Here is a 15,613-nt window from a genome sequence, read left to right on the forward strand (position 1 = left end):
AGAAATAAAACCTCGGAGGTTTACCGATGACATTTTAATTCACTAAGAGATATCAGAGAACTTGGAAGACAAGTTGAATGGCATAAATGGTGTCTTGAATAGAGATTATATGACGAACATCAACAAATGTAAAGCAAGGGCAATGGAATGCATGTGAATTAAATCAGATGGGGCTGGGAAATTAAGTTAGGAAATAAGACACGAAATGTAGTAGATATGTTTTACTATTTGGGTTGCAAAATAACTGATGATGGCAGACTCACAAAGGATATAAAATCAAGACTGACAGTAGCAAGGAAAGTTATGTACCTTCACTTATGACACGCATGATTTGCAAATGAGTGCTTGGCCTATTCTGTGACCTGTATTACTGTTGTCCAGTCAATGTATTCCATACTACACACAACCTGTACTTCATTGTATCTTACATGTTGCTCTATAAAGTACTGTGTTCCATAAATCATATTTGTTCTTGCTAAAGCAAACTTGGCAACCAGTGAGGATTATGTTTTCTCTGTGTGTTAGTGTCAGTGCTAAGCCATACAACAAACATCTCGATGGAAGAAATACTCCAACATAATATTGCCCAGCAGCAAGCTTTCATGGAACAACAGCAGGCTCTCACCGCCACTCTCAATCAAGTGGCATCTATGAGTTCGTAGGTTACTCTCCTGTCAATGCAACCATTGCCCTTTTTAGCATATGATGAATCAGCTGAAGCTTGGGACGGCAACATTTCCAGGTTTTTCAGGTGGGTAATGGAAAACTAAATAGGGTTTTCTTTCTTCCCACACTTTCCCTATGCATTTACCAGTTGCTGTGCCAACTTGTGCCTTTGCAAGAACTGGGCAGCTTATCATCTGATGAAATATGCAAGCTTCTCTCAACCTATTACTGTGACAGAACACGTTATTGTGATGCATGTAGAATTATACCATTGTCAGAAATGCCCAAACCAATCTTACAAAGCATGGGCTGCAGAATTGAGCCATCATTGTAAATTTGCCACTAGTGCCCATCATGAATCCTACACTGATCACATGGTGTGTGATGTTATTATCGGTCTGGCCCCAGACAGGAAAGTCTGTGAAAAAGCACTGCAATGTGAGAATTCAAAACCTAGGAATGTGCTCAATATAGCGCAGTCCTTTGATGTGTCATGGGCCACAGGCAATCAGATTGTTGTGTGGGGGGGAGGTATCGGAAGATGCTCCATCAACCCTTGTTAGGCACACTGCATGTGCTCAGGATGATGGAAAAGCTGTTGCAGCAGTACAACCTTCAACTCACTGTCGCAAAGGGCAGTGTTGGTTATGCAGCTACAAGCCGTGTGCTGACGCCCGCCCTTCCACCCCTTTCATTTTGCCCATACTGCTTCATCCAACACGAGCATACTGCATGCCCTATGCATTGGGCTGTTTGCACAAAGAAGGACAACATTGCATTGGTGTGTAACTCCTCTTCACACGTGTAGACACAGAAGTATCCATGGATATAAAACAAATTGTTTACTGATTTGTATGTGTTTAATAACCCACTAAGAATGCGAGTGTACAGAGGTGCCCAGAATGACTTTAGTACATGTATAAAAATACGTGGACATGGGCTCCCCTCCACTCGTACATGTTTCAAGGACATTGATTAGCTACAATAAACAGCAGATTCCCATCTTAGGTCCATTCTTCGCTCGTGTCTTGCTAATTTGTTGTTCACTCTCTCACCTTTCCTGTGTATCATTCTCATATCGCAGTTATGTTTGGATTACATGTGTTTAATGCTGTTGGTTTCTCCATTGCCGATGGGGTACATTTAGTGTCAAATCAAGTTCCGTATCAGCAACTGGATTTTCTCTGCTCTCAGTTTTCATTTATTTTCCCCTGGGCTTGGTTGTGCTACCAGTTTTCAAGCCCACATTATGATGAAAAGAATCTGCCCACCTATGTTTTTTTTCAGGAGCAGCAGGTTCCCTGTCAAGGCCAAATTAGATCATCTGATGTCACTCGATGTCATTCGGCTTATTTCTGCCAGTGAATGGGCTACACCACTGGCCATCATTAAGAAGCCAATGGGCAAGCTTTGCCTCTGCAGTGACTCCGGTGTCACAATTACTGTGCATTCCGTGACAGATACATACCCTTTGCCCCACCCTGATGGGTTGCTCACAATATTATCAAGCGGCCACTGCTTTTCCAAGATTGATTTCTCAGAACCATATCTCCAGCTCCCCTTAGATGGGGCCACTACACACCTTCTCGTTGTATATAAATCTTTTTATCCATACCAATATCAAGCATCTCTTTTTGTGTCACTAGCGCTCCCACAATTTTTCAGCATTTCTTTAGAACAGCTGACAGCCGCTGTGCCTGGCTTTTCTCAGTTACCTAGATGATATTGTTTTTTCAGTTTCTTCCACTGAAAACCACCTTAAAAATCTCATTTTGTTGTTTTCTGTTTTGCAGTCTGTGGGTCTCTAGTACAATCCTGCCAAATCTCAATTTTACAACTGACCATTGAGTACCTAGGTTTTGGAGGTTTCTTGCACATTGGTCAAGTCATTGCATCACCATTTTTAATGCAACTGACATTTTGCCGTCGCTGACCTCTGTTATGGAACAGTCGGTGTTTTTAGGTAAAGTTGCGAACCACCACAAATTTTTACCAGGTGCATCCACTAATGCTCAGTGCCTTAATGTGCTTTTACGAAAAAACCATGCCTTTTTTTGGTCCCCAGCTTTTGACGGAGTGTTTGCCTTGCTTAAATCTAAGCTTCAAATTGTCCTGTTGTAGTGCTTCAAGAATTTCTGCGTAAATTCTAGAACCACTCATCCTTCTACCGTCTTGAACACACAATATTTTAAACATAAGTTGGAGAGTGGAAGCTTATCTACTGCGCCACCTGTCCCTGTGTGCAGGTTCGAAGTTTGTTATGAGAAGACTGTAAGCGTAGCAGTCCACTGATGATGACAAATGTTTGCCGCTAGCACCACAGATGCTGTATGAAAGAACACAGTGTAATTATATGCAATTCTTTGCTGTGTTAGTGAATCTGATTATTGTAAAAAGACAAATGAACAATTGATTATAGACTTTTAACTTACTTCATGTCTCAACCCTGTATGAGACAAGACGTTTGTGGTGTCCATAAATCATTTGGTTGTTAGACTAACATTATTATAAATATGTTTAACAGAGTCTAATGTTTGATGAGTAAGTTGACTTGCAGAAGTTGTTGACTGTGAAACTTGAAAATATATCGTAATTGAACTGAAAGTATTCTGCGAGTACCCAATCATCTCAAGAGTAGAGAAATAGTCAAATAAATTCCTACAACCAGCGATAGTCTTCAGAGAAGACACTTTTGGGAGATCAACGTAGCTGATTATCCAGAGAAGAGGATGGGCTACAAACATCATGTAAGTTAACTGATGAGAGTGAGGTGTGAATTGTGAATGCAATCCAGTTTCGCACCACTTCTCGTGTCGTCAAAATGTTAGACTGTGTCTGCCTATTTTTCAGCCAGGTCAGCATCTCATATTGGCTACAGATGCCTCTCAGCACAGTTTTGGCATGGTATTGGCACACAAATATGCAGACAGGTCTGAATGACCCATTGCTTATGCTTCTAAGGCTTTAACTCCCACTCAACAGCAGTATTCTCAGATTGAAAAGATAGCTTTTGTGATTGTGTTTGCTCTCAAGAAATTTCATGTCTTCTTGTATGATTCTAAGATCCATTTCATCACAGATCACAAGCCATTGGTTGCTCTTTTTAACATTTCATCTTCCCTGTTGAACCAGGCAACACATTGCTTGCAGCTGTGGACACTCTCCTCACCTGTTACCATTATCAGATCCATTAACGACCAATGTGACAACACGCCACCGAGCGAGGTGGCGCAGTGGTTAGCACACTGGACTCGCATTCGGGAGGACGACGGTTCAATCCCGCGTCCAGCCATCCTGATTTAGGTTTTCCGTGATTTCCCTAGATCACTTCAGGCAAATGCCGGGATGGTTCCCTCGAAAGGGCACGGCCGATTTCCTTCCCCATCCTCCCCTAATTCGAGCTTGTGCTCCGTCTCTAATGACCTCGTAGTCGACGGGACGTTAAACACTAATCTACTCCTCCTCCTCACAACACGCCAATGCCAATGCCTTATCTCACCTTTCGATTGGGCAAGACCTGTTGTTTGATCAGGACGAGTTGGTTTGTTTCTATTTATACACTGGGCACTAGAATGCATTCGATGGTTTTCCCATAACTAGTGTCACAACAGCACTGGCCGTTGCTATGGATCCCGTACTTAGTCGGATCCCCTCTTTTGTGCATCAAGGTCGGCCAGAAGAACCCCCGGTCCATGCCTTGGACCCCTTGCATAATTACTTCTACCTCCAGCAATGCCTTTCTGTGTTTGATGGGATTCTTTTGGTAGCTATGGAGGCCACTGCTCCCCATGTTGTGATTCCTGCTTCCTTATGCCACAATGAAGTGAAGTTTCTGCATGTTCGTCATTGGCGGACCTCTCACACCAAAGCTTCCAAAGCTTTAACCCACCATCATGTGTACTGGTCGTGCATAGATGAGGACATTACGCAGAGTATTGCCACTTACACTCAATGTGTTCAGCAACAGGCAGCCCTGTGGGCATCTTTTTTGCCCTGGCCAATGCCACAGCACCTGTGGGAGTGTCTACATGTTGATTTTACTGGCCCATTGCTAAATCAGTATTTGCTTATGGTAGTGGATGCCTGTTACAAGTTTCCCCACACGGGGCATTGTACATCCATATACATGGTACCCACTATTTTGGCAATGTCTAAGATTTTTGCTGTTGAGCAACTTCTGTGTACCATGGTTACTGATAATGGCCTCCAGTTTATTTCTCGAGAATTAGAATCTTTTTGTCAGGCTAGTGGCATTTGCTATCTCTCAGCTCCATTGTTTCATCCTCAGTCTAACCGTGAGGCTAGACACATGTTTGGGATGTTTAAAACTCAAATGCAGAAGTATGTGTCCAACAGGTCCCCTAAAGCTGCTTTAGACCATTTTTAGAGTTCATACTATTTTATTCTGGTGGGGGACAAGAGCCCTAGCAAGCTGCTATATGGATGCTAACCACAGACTCTCCTTCCCCTGCTGCACCTGATGCTACAACCACTTGCATTGTCAGCTCCAAAAGGAGCTTAAATGTGCAAACATTTAAGTGACCAAATATCCTCACATCACACTACTAAGCTAGTAAACATATGACTCACTTGAATTGATGACTACCTTAACTTGGTGCCTCAGAAACCAGAGGCTCTCTCCAGTACACACGGCATAGGGATCCCCTTATGACAGCCATCACACCCAGTTAGCTGGCTGCCACATCATTGGTTCCACTTCTTCTGTAGCATTACTGGCAAGTGCCGATACCAAATCCCTCCCCCCTTTAATGGGCATGTAAGGGCGAAAGTGTCTAGGTCCATTCTTAAATACCTGGGAGAGAAGAGGTAGAAACTGGATGCCTGGCCAGCAGTTCAATATACGAAAACTGTTTTTAGCCGTGTCCAACGGGCTGTGAAGGTGGCATCCGAGGGAGTGAATTAACCTCCACATCCTGTGAAGGTGGCATCAGAGGGAGTGAATTACCCTTCATTGGTTGCTCTGTCCCCCTCCCCCCCCCCCTCCCCCACCTCCACCAAACTGTGAAAGAGGAACACAGCCATGATTTTAAATCATAATCAGGGTGCAAGAATGGCGAGTCCCTCTGCCTCATATGTTGGGGGGGAAGGGGGGGGGGGGCAGGGGGCTGACCATCAGTACAGGGTGATGATCCCCAGAGTTGGCTACTGAGGTGGCAGTTGACTATGCTCCTGTGACAACTGTAGTTGGTTTCTGTGTCTCAAGCACCTGGCCATGATCTCAAAAAGTTGCCAATCTCTGTGTTGGACTCTCATCCCTTCTGTCCACTCAGGTCAATGCCCAAGAGTGCAGACCTAAACCAACACAATCTTCCAGAAATGGGGCCTAAAATAGGACTGCTGGGGGTGGAGGGTAGGACATGAAAGAGCCAACAATGTATTAGGTCACTGTCCATGCAAGAGCTCCACCACACTACACCCATTTACCAGAATGGTGTGGTACATGTCTAAGAAGTGTGAAAGGGTCTCCTATATTGGCATGGTTTGCAATGCCTTTCTCAATAGCATCTTTAAAGTCTGAACTATCCCCTCTGCCTCTAAGTTGGATGCTGGATAGCAAGGAGGTTTTTTGGATAGCAGGTAACAGAATGTCCAAAGGTCTGACACCAAAAACTGGGGGTCATTATCAGCAGTAAGTGTGACTGGTACAACACCTGTGGCAAAAATAGTTGTGAGCACCCTGATGGTGGATCTCACTGTTGTGGTGGACATCTGCGCTATATAGGGGAAGTCTGATGTGGTGTACATCAGTATCAACCACAACTACCCAAGAAAGGGACCAGTAAAATCCACATGTAATGTATCCCATGGCTGAGCCGGTTGAGGCTATGATAAAACTTCTGGGGAGGGGCTGCTTGGTTCTGTGAACATGTGTGACACTCATGGAATACCTGTTATGAGTGCTTATTGCTGACCAATATAAATGCTGCTCAGCTCATGCTTGCATGGGGGCATCTACCAGTGAGAAGAATGCAGCAACTCAAGGACATTTGGATTTATTCCGAGAGGCACTTCTGTGCAGCACTCGTCTTCCTCTGTTGTAAGCAATAATGCTCCCTAACATACCCTGAGTCACTCTTTTATACTAAAATTAGATTGAAAATCTGGTTGGGAACTTTCAGGAAGATGCACAGGCCATCACAATTGAACTGCTGCAACAATGCTGCGCAACCATGGATCATAACTTGTAGCTACTGTTACTTCCTTGGCACATCTAACACATCTTCAAACTTGAAATAAATTGTTTCCTCCCTATCAAAAGCCACATCAGGATCCATGGGCACCTAGGCAATGCATCAGCATTCACATGCTGTACAATGGGCCAAAAATGAATATCATAAAAAGGATTGCTGCAAATAGTGTCTCATACTGCAGTCTCTGAGCTGTCTTGTCAGGGAGACCAGTCTTGAGATTGCACAACAGTACCAATGGTTCATGATCTGTGACCGAGTGAAATTTAGTGCCATACAAGAAAAAATGAATCTTCGTAATACTACAGACCATGGCCAGTGCCTCCTTGTCTATTTTGAAGTAATTGTTTGGGTGGGCGAGACGGTCTTAGATGTGAAAGCAGTTGGTTGTTCTCACCTGTCCGGATTACTGTGGGACAGTACAGCACAAACCCTCTATTGCGATGTGTCACCAAGCAGTATTAAGATTTTCTTGGGATCGATGGTAGCAAGACAAAGAGCATTGTGTAAACAATGTTTTTGCTGCACAACAGCTCGCTGACAAGTGCAGGAACAAACAAATATCACATCTTTTTTTCAAAGCTCACTGAGGGGTTGTGAGAACTCTGATGCATCTGGTACGAATTTGTTATAATAGTTTACCTTGCCAAGGAATGACTGTAGCTGTTTCAAGTTCCAAGAGGCAGGTAATTTATGAATCACTGCAACATGGTAATCGAGAGGTTTAATGCACTCCCTGCTTAAGACACATTGTAAATAGTTAACACTAGGCACAAAAATGTAAAATTTTCCAATTTACAATGTAGACCACTATCCTCCCGTGCCTGAAATACTGCCTGTATATGTTACAAATGTTCTCTCCGGGAGACATTCATGACAGTTGCACACTTTGGGATACACTGAACTTTCTGCTCAATAAAACACAGACAAATTCCTGAGGCTGACACGAAAAGGTAACCTAATGAACTTGCAGAGACGAATCATCGTATTAATAACAAACAACTGTTGTGACAGATCACTGAGGGGCAACTGCAGATAAGCATCTCACAAATCAATCTTTGAAAAATAGTGTCCACCAGCAAATCCCACCAATAACTCCTCAGTGCAAGGGATTGGATAAACGGCCATGTTAATCTGGGTGTTAATTGTGGATTTAAAATTACCACACAGCCGAATTGCCCCCATGTTTTTTTTTTAACCACAACTAATGGTCTTGTTCACTGCCTCAATACCACAGATCAAATACTCCCCGAGTCCTAGAGTCTGTCTAATTCAGCATTAATGATATCTTTCATGGCAAATGGCAAAGGTCAAGCATGGTGAAACATAAAGAGTTAGTGGATGGCTTGAGCTGAATGTGGGTAAGAAAGTCTCTTCCTTCATCCAATGTTGGCTCAAAAAGCTGTTTTTGGGATTGAAAAAGTGACTCATAGTCATGAAAAGGAATGATTGGAGACACTAAATTGACATGATCTAAAACTTGGAAATCTAACGCCGTAAAAGTGTCCAACCAGAAAGTATTTGACACTGAGGTAGGATCGACTGCTAATAATATTACTAGAATCTCAAATATGGTTTTTCTAAGAGAATAATAATGAAAAATTTATGTAAAGCTGGACTTAATTTGCCTATGTGGTGTCAGTTTTTATCAAAAGCTGTCCGTACAAAAAGTATGTTGTTGTTAGGACGTGATGGAACAACTTCATGATTCCAGATGGAAAATGTTGGGCCAAAAGATCCAGTGTATTGGTACCCTCATAAAAAGTGACACAAGGTCCAGGCTAACCATTAGGTCGTTTGGGCCTATCTTCATTCTCTTGAGTGTCTCGACAAATTTCTGCGAGTTCACAATATGGTGTTCACAATGTCCCAAGTTTGGTTCTAATAATCCTGCCAGATGTTTAGCAAGTCTGTAGGTGGGCAAACTGATTGCACTAACAATGGGCCTCAGAGGAACGCTTTCAAGGGCCACCGATGAAAGACACCTGGTGAATCAGTAGAAGAGGCCAAACAGACTGTATTCCTGCCATACTGTGGAGCAACTAGCAGTAAGTTAGGACATCTGCTGCAGAAACATGGGCTAAGACCAGTGTTCCAGCCCGCCCCCAAGATATGAGAAATGTTGCGCTCTGTTAAAGACGACATTGCTCTTCGAGTGTCCAGTGTGTATGGTGTACTCTGTGAATGTGGCAGCATGTATATTGGACAAACAATTCATATGATTGCAGAGCGTTGTATTAAGAACAAGTGCCATATAAAACAAAAGGAGCTTGAAAAGTCGGCCATAGCGGAGCATTCCCTAGAAAAGAGACATAAAATACAGTTTGAAAATACAAAAGGGTTGGCTCATGCATCTACATATTGAGACTCAGTTATAAAGGAAGTGCCCGAGATACATTTAAACAACAGCAGTTTCAACAGAGACCAGGGATACACACTCAGCAGGGCATGGAGACGGGCGTTGGACATCAAAAGAAAGCAAAGACAGATGCACGACGTGGGTGTGGCAGTTTCAAATGTGGCGCCTACCCCTGGCACCACCTGATGTCACTGGTGCTGCCACGGGCAATTGCTCCGCTAGTCGCCCAGGTTGACTTATGCGCACATGCCAAATTTGATCGATCTGATTGGCTGCTGATGATGTTATCATACCTACATAAGTGAGAAACCGTAGCAGCCCCGGCAGTCAGTGAACTCTTGATGATGATGGCGGAAATGGCAATGAAAAGCTCAAGGATTTTATTTGAATTGGCGCGGCTTGAAAACCGAGAACGTTTTACTCATGTATGCCATCGCGAAAGACTCCAAGGACACATAGCTTTCCTCTATGGTGAGGACACAATGCGCAGAGTGAGACTGTTAGAAAAACTGGGGAAAAAGAGGTCACATCTGCTGAGTTCTTTGGCCTTTTTACAATGCTGCTGGGACAAGGAGGTAATTCCTTGCTTTGCGGTAGTCAAGCACCACATTCGAACAACTGCAATGGACAGAATTTTGAAGAGGACCAGTCTTGCCATAGTGAGACAGCGGATACGACAGACAAGGTACGAGCTTGATCATAAGACCAGGAACCTACTTGAGTCTCATCTGTCTTTGTCATCAATATTGTCACCACCTTATTTGGAATTGCTGGACGTAGCCATGGCAGCGCAACAACATGCAAGTTTATCCAAGGTAACATCAAAGCAATGTGCCAAGTTCGACCGACTGGATCACGAAAGAACTGTTGTGAAAGCCGTTAAGGCCCATAGAACGGTTGTTAATCTTTCCAACAAGAACTGGATGATGGCTCTATATCAGCACTGAGTAAAGGCCTCAACTTTTCTCCAGCTCCATGACGTCTGCCAATATTGGATATAATTACTGGAATAGAGCAGTGCATTAGGAATCTTTCGCACGATGCAGCTGAGGACGTCAGGCTAACTACCAGCCGTATCCTGGCGAAAGCTTAGCCACCAAAATCTAATATTAGCCAGGAGGAACAATGCTGCTTATGGTTATTGGGCGAGAATGAAGACATGGTTGTCTTGCCAGCCAACTAAGGGAATGCGACCGTGGTTCTGAACTCTGCAGACTACCACCTGAAGATGCTACATTTATTAGAAGACACCAAGTACCGCAAGCTTAGTTGTGATACCACACAGCCCATTGTCAGAAAGACAGGGAAGTTATTGAAGGATTCTGGCTTACCAAATGAAGTGGTGAAGAAATTAACACCTCGTGCTGCCAGACCTCCCAGGCTTTATGGATTACCAAATATACACAAGGAAAGTGTTCTTCTGAGGCCCATTGTTAGTGCAATCAGTTCACCCACCTACAGACTTGCTAAACATCTGGCAGGATTATTACCACCAAAAGTGGGACATTGCAAACACCATGTTGTGAACTCGCAGAAATTTGTTAAGACACTCAAGAGAATGAAGATGGGCCCAAATGGCCTAATGGTTAGCCTGGACGTTGTGTCGCTTTTTACAAGGGTGCCAATACAGGATACACTGGATCTTTTGGCCCAACATTTTCCATCTGGAATCATTAAGTTGTTTCGTCACATCCTAACAACAACGTACTTTTTGTACTGCGATGAATAGTATGAGATGCCGGATGGCACAGCCATGGGATCACCACTGTCTCCAGCAGTCACAAATTTCTTCATGGAGCACTTTGAGGAGCAGGCTCTTCAAACTGCGACATAGCTGTCATTTTGCTTTCTACAATTCGTTGATGACACCTTCCTGATATGGCCTCATGGTGAAAATACACTACAGCATTTCATCGATTCCATGAATGGTGTCCATCCCAACATTTAATTTACTGTCGAGATGGAGAAGCATGGCAAGCTACCATTCTTGGATGTTTTGGTTAAATGAATGGCAGGAGGCCAGCTTGGTCATTCAGTGTACCGGAAACCAACACAAACTGATCGGTACTTGAACGCCAATAGTTTACACCACCCTGTACACAAGAAAGCTGTCCTGAACACATTGGTTCATTGAGCCAAGATTATCTCTGATGACGACCACCTACAGTCTGAATTTCAGATCTTAAAATGTGTTTTCAGGGAAAATGGATACAGCAAAAGAGAAATTGCAAACACTTTCAAGGGCCACCAACGAATGACACCTGGTGAATCAGTAGAAGAGGCAAACGGACTGTATTCCTGCCATACTGTGGAGCAACTAGCAGTAAGTTAGGATGTCTGCTGCAGAAACATGGGCTAAGACCAGTGTTCTGGCCCGCCCCCAAGATAAGAGATATGTTGCGCCCTGTTAAGGACGACATTGCTCTTCGAGTGTCTGGTGTACCCTGTGAATGTGGTAGTATATGTATCGGACAAACAATTTGCACGATTGCGGAGCGTTGTACTGAGCACAAGCACCATATAAAACAAAGGGAGCTTGACAAGTCAGCCATAGCGGAGCATTCCCTAGAAAACGGATATAAAATACAGTTCGAAAATACAAAAGTGTTGGCTCATGTGTCTACATATTGGGACTCTGTTAGAAAGGAAGAGGCCAAGATTCATTTAAACAACAACAATTTCAACAGAAACCAGGGATAAAAAATCAGCATGGCATGGGGATGGGCGTTGGACATTGAAAGAAAGCAAAGACAGATGCAGGGCATGGGAGCGGCAGTTTCAAACGTAGCGCCTGCCCCTGATGCTACCTGACGTCACCAGTGCAATAGCTCCGCTAGCTTCCCGGGTCAACTTACGCGTGCATGCCACATTGGATCGATATGATTGGCTGCTGATGATGTCATCATGCCTATATAAGTGAGAAACCGTAGCCGCCCCAGCAGTCAGAGAACTCCTGAAGATGGCGGGGATGGCCATTGATAGCTCGAGGATTTTATTCAAACTGACGCAGCTTGAAAACCAAGAACTTTTTATTGAGCTAAAAATGTATTTGATATTATTTTGATCGACAATAATAAAATAAAGGTGAGAGAAAAAATCAGGTCAGTAGGTGGATGGAGCTAGGCAAGTAGCCATCCGGGGCTCTGTATGGAATGGTAGCACTCCACCCACGGTGTTTAACAGCAGAACAGAACCCACTATTCATCGGAGTGCAGAGGTATGAATAGGATGTTGCCAGTCCTTGTTAGCCCACCTCCAGTGGACTGGCTTCCATAGCACACATAGGTTCAGCCATGCCTAGGTTGCCTGGTTGACAACAGCTGATGTATCAGTGTGTAGGCTGAATTGCTGGGTAACTTGCTACTTTTTTTGCAGTGCTTGTAAGAAAGAAGACATGGCAACTCAATGACAACTTTACTTCATTGATGTCTCCAAAAGGAGCATTTGAACCTAGCACAATATGCAGTTTTCTATTAACCATAGTACATCCAAATTAGCTACTTGAAAAATAAAATAATAACTTTTGTAGAATTGAAACTTCCAGGCAGATTAAAACTGTGTGCCGGATCGAGACTCGAACTCGGGACTTTTGCCTTTCACGGGCAAGTGCTCTACCAACTGAGCTACCCAAGCACGATTCACGCCCCTTCCTCACAGCTTTACTTCTGCCAGTACCTCGTCTCCTACCTTCCAAACTTTACAGAAGCTCTCCTGCGAACCTTGCAGAACTAGCACTCCTGAAAGAAAGGATACTGCGGAGACATGACTTAGCCACAGCCTGGGGGATGTTTTGTAGAATTTTTTGGCACACTGTGAAAGGTAGTGTGATTCTGAGTGGCAGAAATGAAACAAACATCATGAACCTAAGAGATGCGCAGTGGTTCGACACTGGACTCACATTCGGGAGGATGATGGTTCAATCCTGCATCCGGCTATCCTGATTTAGGTTTTCCGTGATTTCCCTAAATAGCTCCAGGCAAATGCCTGGATGGTTCCTTTGAAAGGGCAAGGCCGACTTCCTTCCCCATCCTTCCCTAATCCGATGAGACCGATGACCTTGCTGTTTGGTCTCCTTCCCCAAATAACCCAACCCATCCCTAAGAGATGAAACTGCTAGTTAGTCCCATGGTAGCAGATTTCTCCAATGATCAGCCCACAAAGTTGATGAAAATAGTATGCTCTGAGTCACAGAGAAAACTATATGCCCACAGTGTTTTTATCCATGTTAGAAGAGGAATATGCTAAATAAATAAACAACCAACTATTATTATAGCTGTGTATGTAGCACTCAGTGATGTATAGCACTTTTTAAATTATATAGTTTACTTTGTGCTTTTTAAGTGATATAGTTTGATGTGGTTTGGTTTGATGTGGGTGTAACCTAGCGAAAGCTTCTTTAATTGTCAAGTGGTAATATGGCACTGTATGATCACTGCAAACATGTTTGTATCTCAAATACAACAAATGAAAGATACTGTGTCTATCTTGATGTGTCAACATGTGATCTTTTAGACAGTGGAAGGCAATAGTACCCGGATGAAATAAAACTTCAACAATAACTTTCCACATCAGATTACAATAAGATCTCAAGCTCTGCTGTTTAATTTCTCATAACAGTCATTTGACAGTAAATTCTTCTTCTTCTTTTATTTTTTTTATTTTCTTTTTTTTTTTTTTGTATAAAATAAAACTATGTACATAAATGAATAAAAGTCCATCGTCCAAGAAAAGCAAATTTGGAAACTTTGCTTCTGAGGCTGTCACAAATAGCAACATCAGAATATGGTCTAAAGATGAATAGAGACTACATAATGACAGGTAAGCTATAAAGCGAAGATCCTAGTATGTTGCTTTCCTGGTGAACATCCCAGCAGTGTTACTTTCCAAACTGTTGTAGGGTGGCACAAAAGATTTTAGCCTGCTTGCTACTAGTTTATTTTGAGCAATTCCATCAGGGGGTCACACTAAGTGTAAATGGTCACTATAACACACTAGCTTTTAAATTTCCCATGACTAAACTTGTCTCAAAATCTGTAACAAACTCCAAAGAGATACTGGTCATGTGTAAAGTATACCTGCAGTAATACACAATCAACACCTTTACTGCATGATGGTAGTGGTAATGCCACTAGCAACAGTGCTGTATTAAGTACTCCAGAGTTTAAATCTACAACAGCTGTCAAGGTGAGTACTTAGGAAGTAGATACCATAGGTGTAGAGAAGCAACTTAAGCAACTTTATGCTGTAAATCTTTCCATTCCAGATCTTGGTCCCTTTCTGAGTTTGCTGAAGAAATAGCTTAATTTCTTGCAATTATATATAATCACTCTCTAGACTAATGATCTGTTTCTAAAAACTGGAAAGTTGCACAGGATACACCAATACACAAGAAATCAAATAAAAGTAATCTGCTGAATTATAGAAACACATAAGTGACATCAATTTGCAGCAGCAACAAGCACTGTGTTAAAACATTATGAAATACCTCAAAGAAAACAATCTAATGATACATAACCAGTGCCGGAATTCTCAGAAAATATTGTTTCTGTGAAATGCAACTGGCTCTTTATCCACATGCAGTAACAGGGGATTCCAACATGATTCCACATTTCTAGCTTTCTTGAAGGCTTTGGACATCATTACTCATAAGAAGCTTCTAATAAGATTGCATACACATGGAGCATTATATCAGTTTTGTGACTGGACTCGCGATTTTTTGTCAGAGAGGTAACATTTTGTCATCTAGTGAAACCAAAGTAGAGTATGGGGTTCCCTGAGGAAGTGTTATAGCCCCTCTGCTATTCTTTATTTGTGTAAATGATTTAGGACAGAATACAAACAGCCCTCTTAGATTGCTTGCAGATGATGCTGTTGTTTAATGTTGAGTAAAGCCATTAGGACATAAAAACAAATTTGTAAATAGATTTAGACTAGGTATCTGCAAAGTACAAAAAATGGCACTTGATCATAAAAAATTAGAATGTGAAGTGCTTCACATGAATGCTAAAAAATGTGATTAGATTTCAGTTTCATGACAAATAACACCAATTTAAAGGTTTTAGATTCAACTAAATAGCCAGTGATTATGATTACAAACAACTTAAATTGGAACCGTCATGTAGAAACTATTGTGCAGAAGGTGAACCAACGACTGTGTTTTACTGGCAGAATGCTTAGAAGATGTAACAACTCTACTAATGAGACATAATATACTACGTTGGTCTGTAGTCTACTGGAGTATTGCTGCATAGTACGGGATCCTAATCAGACAGGACTGATGGAGGTCATCACAGAAGTTAAGGGCAGCGTGTTTTGCTTGTCGTTAAGTAGTGGAGCGAGTGTAACAGAATGATAAGCTAGTTTTGGAGTCAGTCATTAA

At 42.6% G+C, this 15,613-nt stretch overlaps 1 protein-coding gene across 1 annotated transcript in view; it reads right to left on the reverse strand.

Moving 5' to 3' along the window:
• Nucleotides 1–15,613, reverse strand: part of LOC124545803 (peripheral-type benzodiazepine receptor-associated protein 1-like) — a 149,989-nt gene that overhangs the window by 1,104 nt on the left and 133,272 nt on the right. The gene's annotated exons all lie outside the window — the stretch shown is intronic.

This window comes from Schistocerca americana, chromosome 8 (assembly GCF_021461395.2).
Source record: "Schistocerca americana isolate TAMUIC-IGC-003095 chromosome 8, iqSchAmer2.1, whole genome shotgun sequence".
NCBI lineage: Eukaryota > Metazoa > Arthropoda > Insecta > Orthoptera > Acrididae > Schistocerca > Schistocerca americana.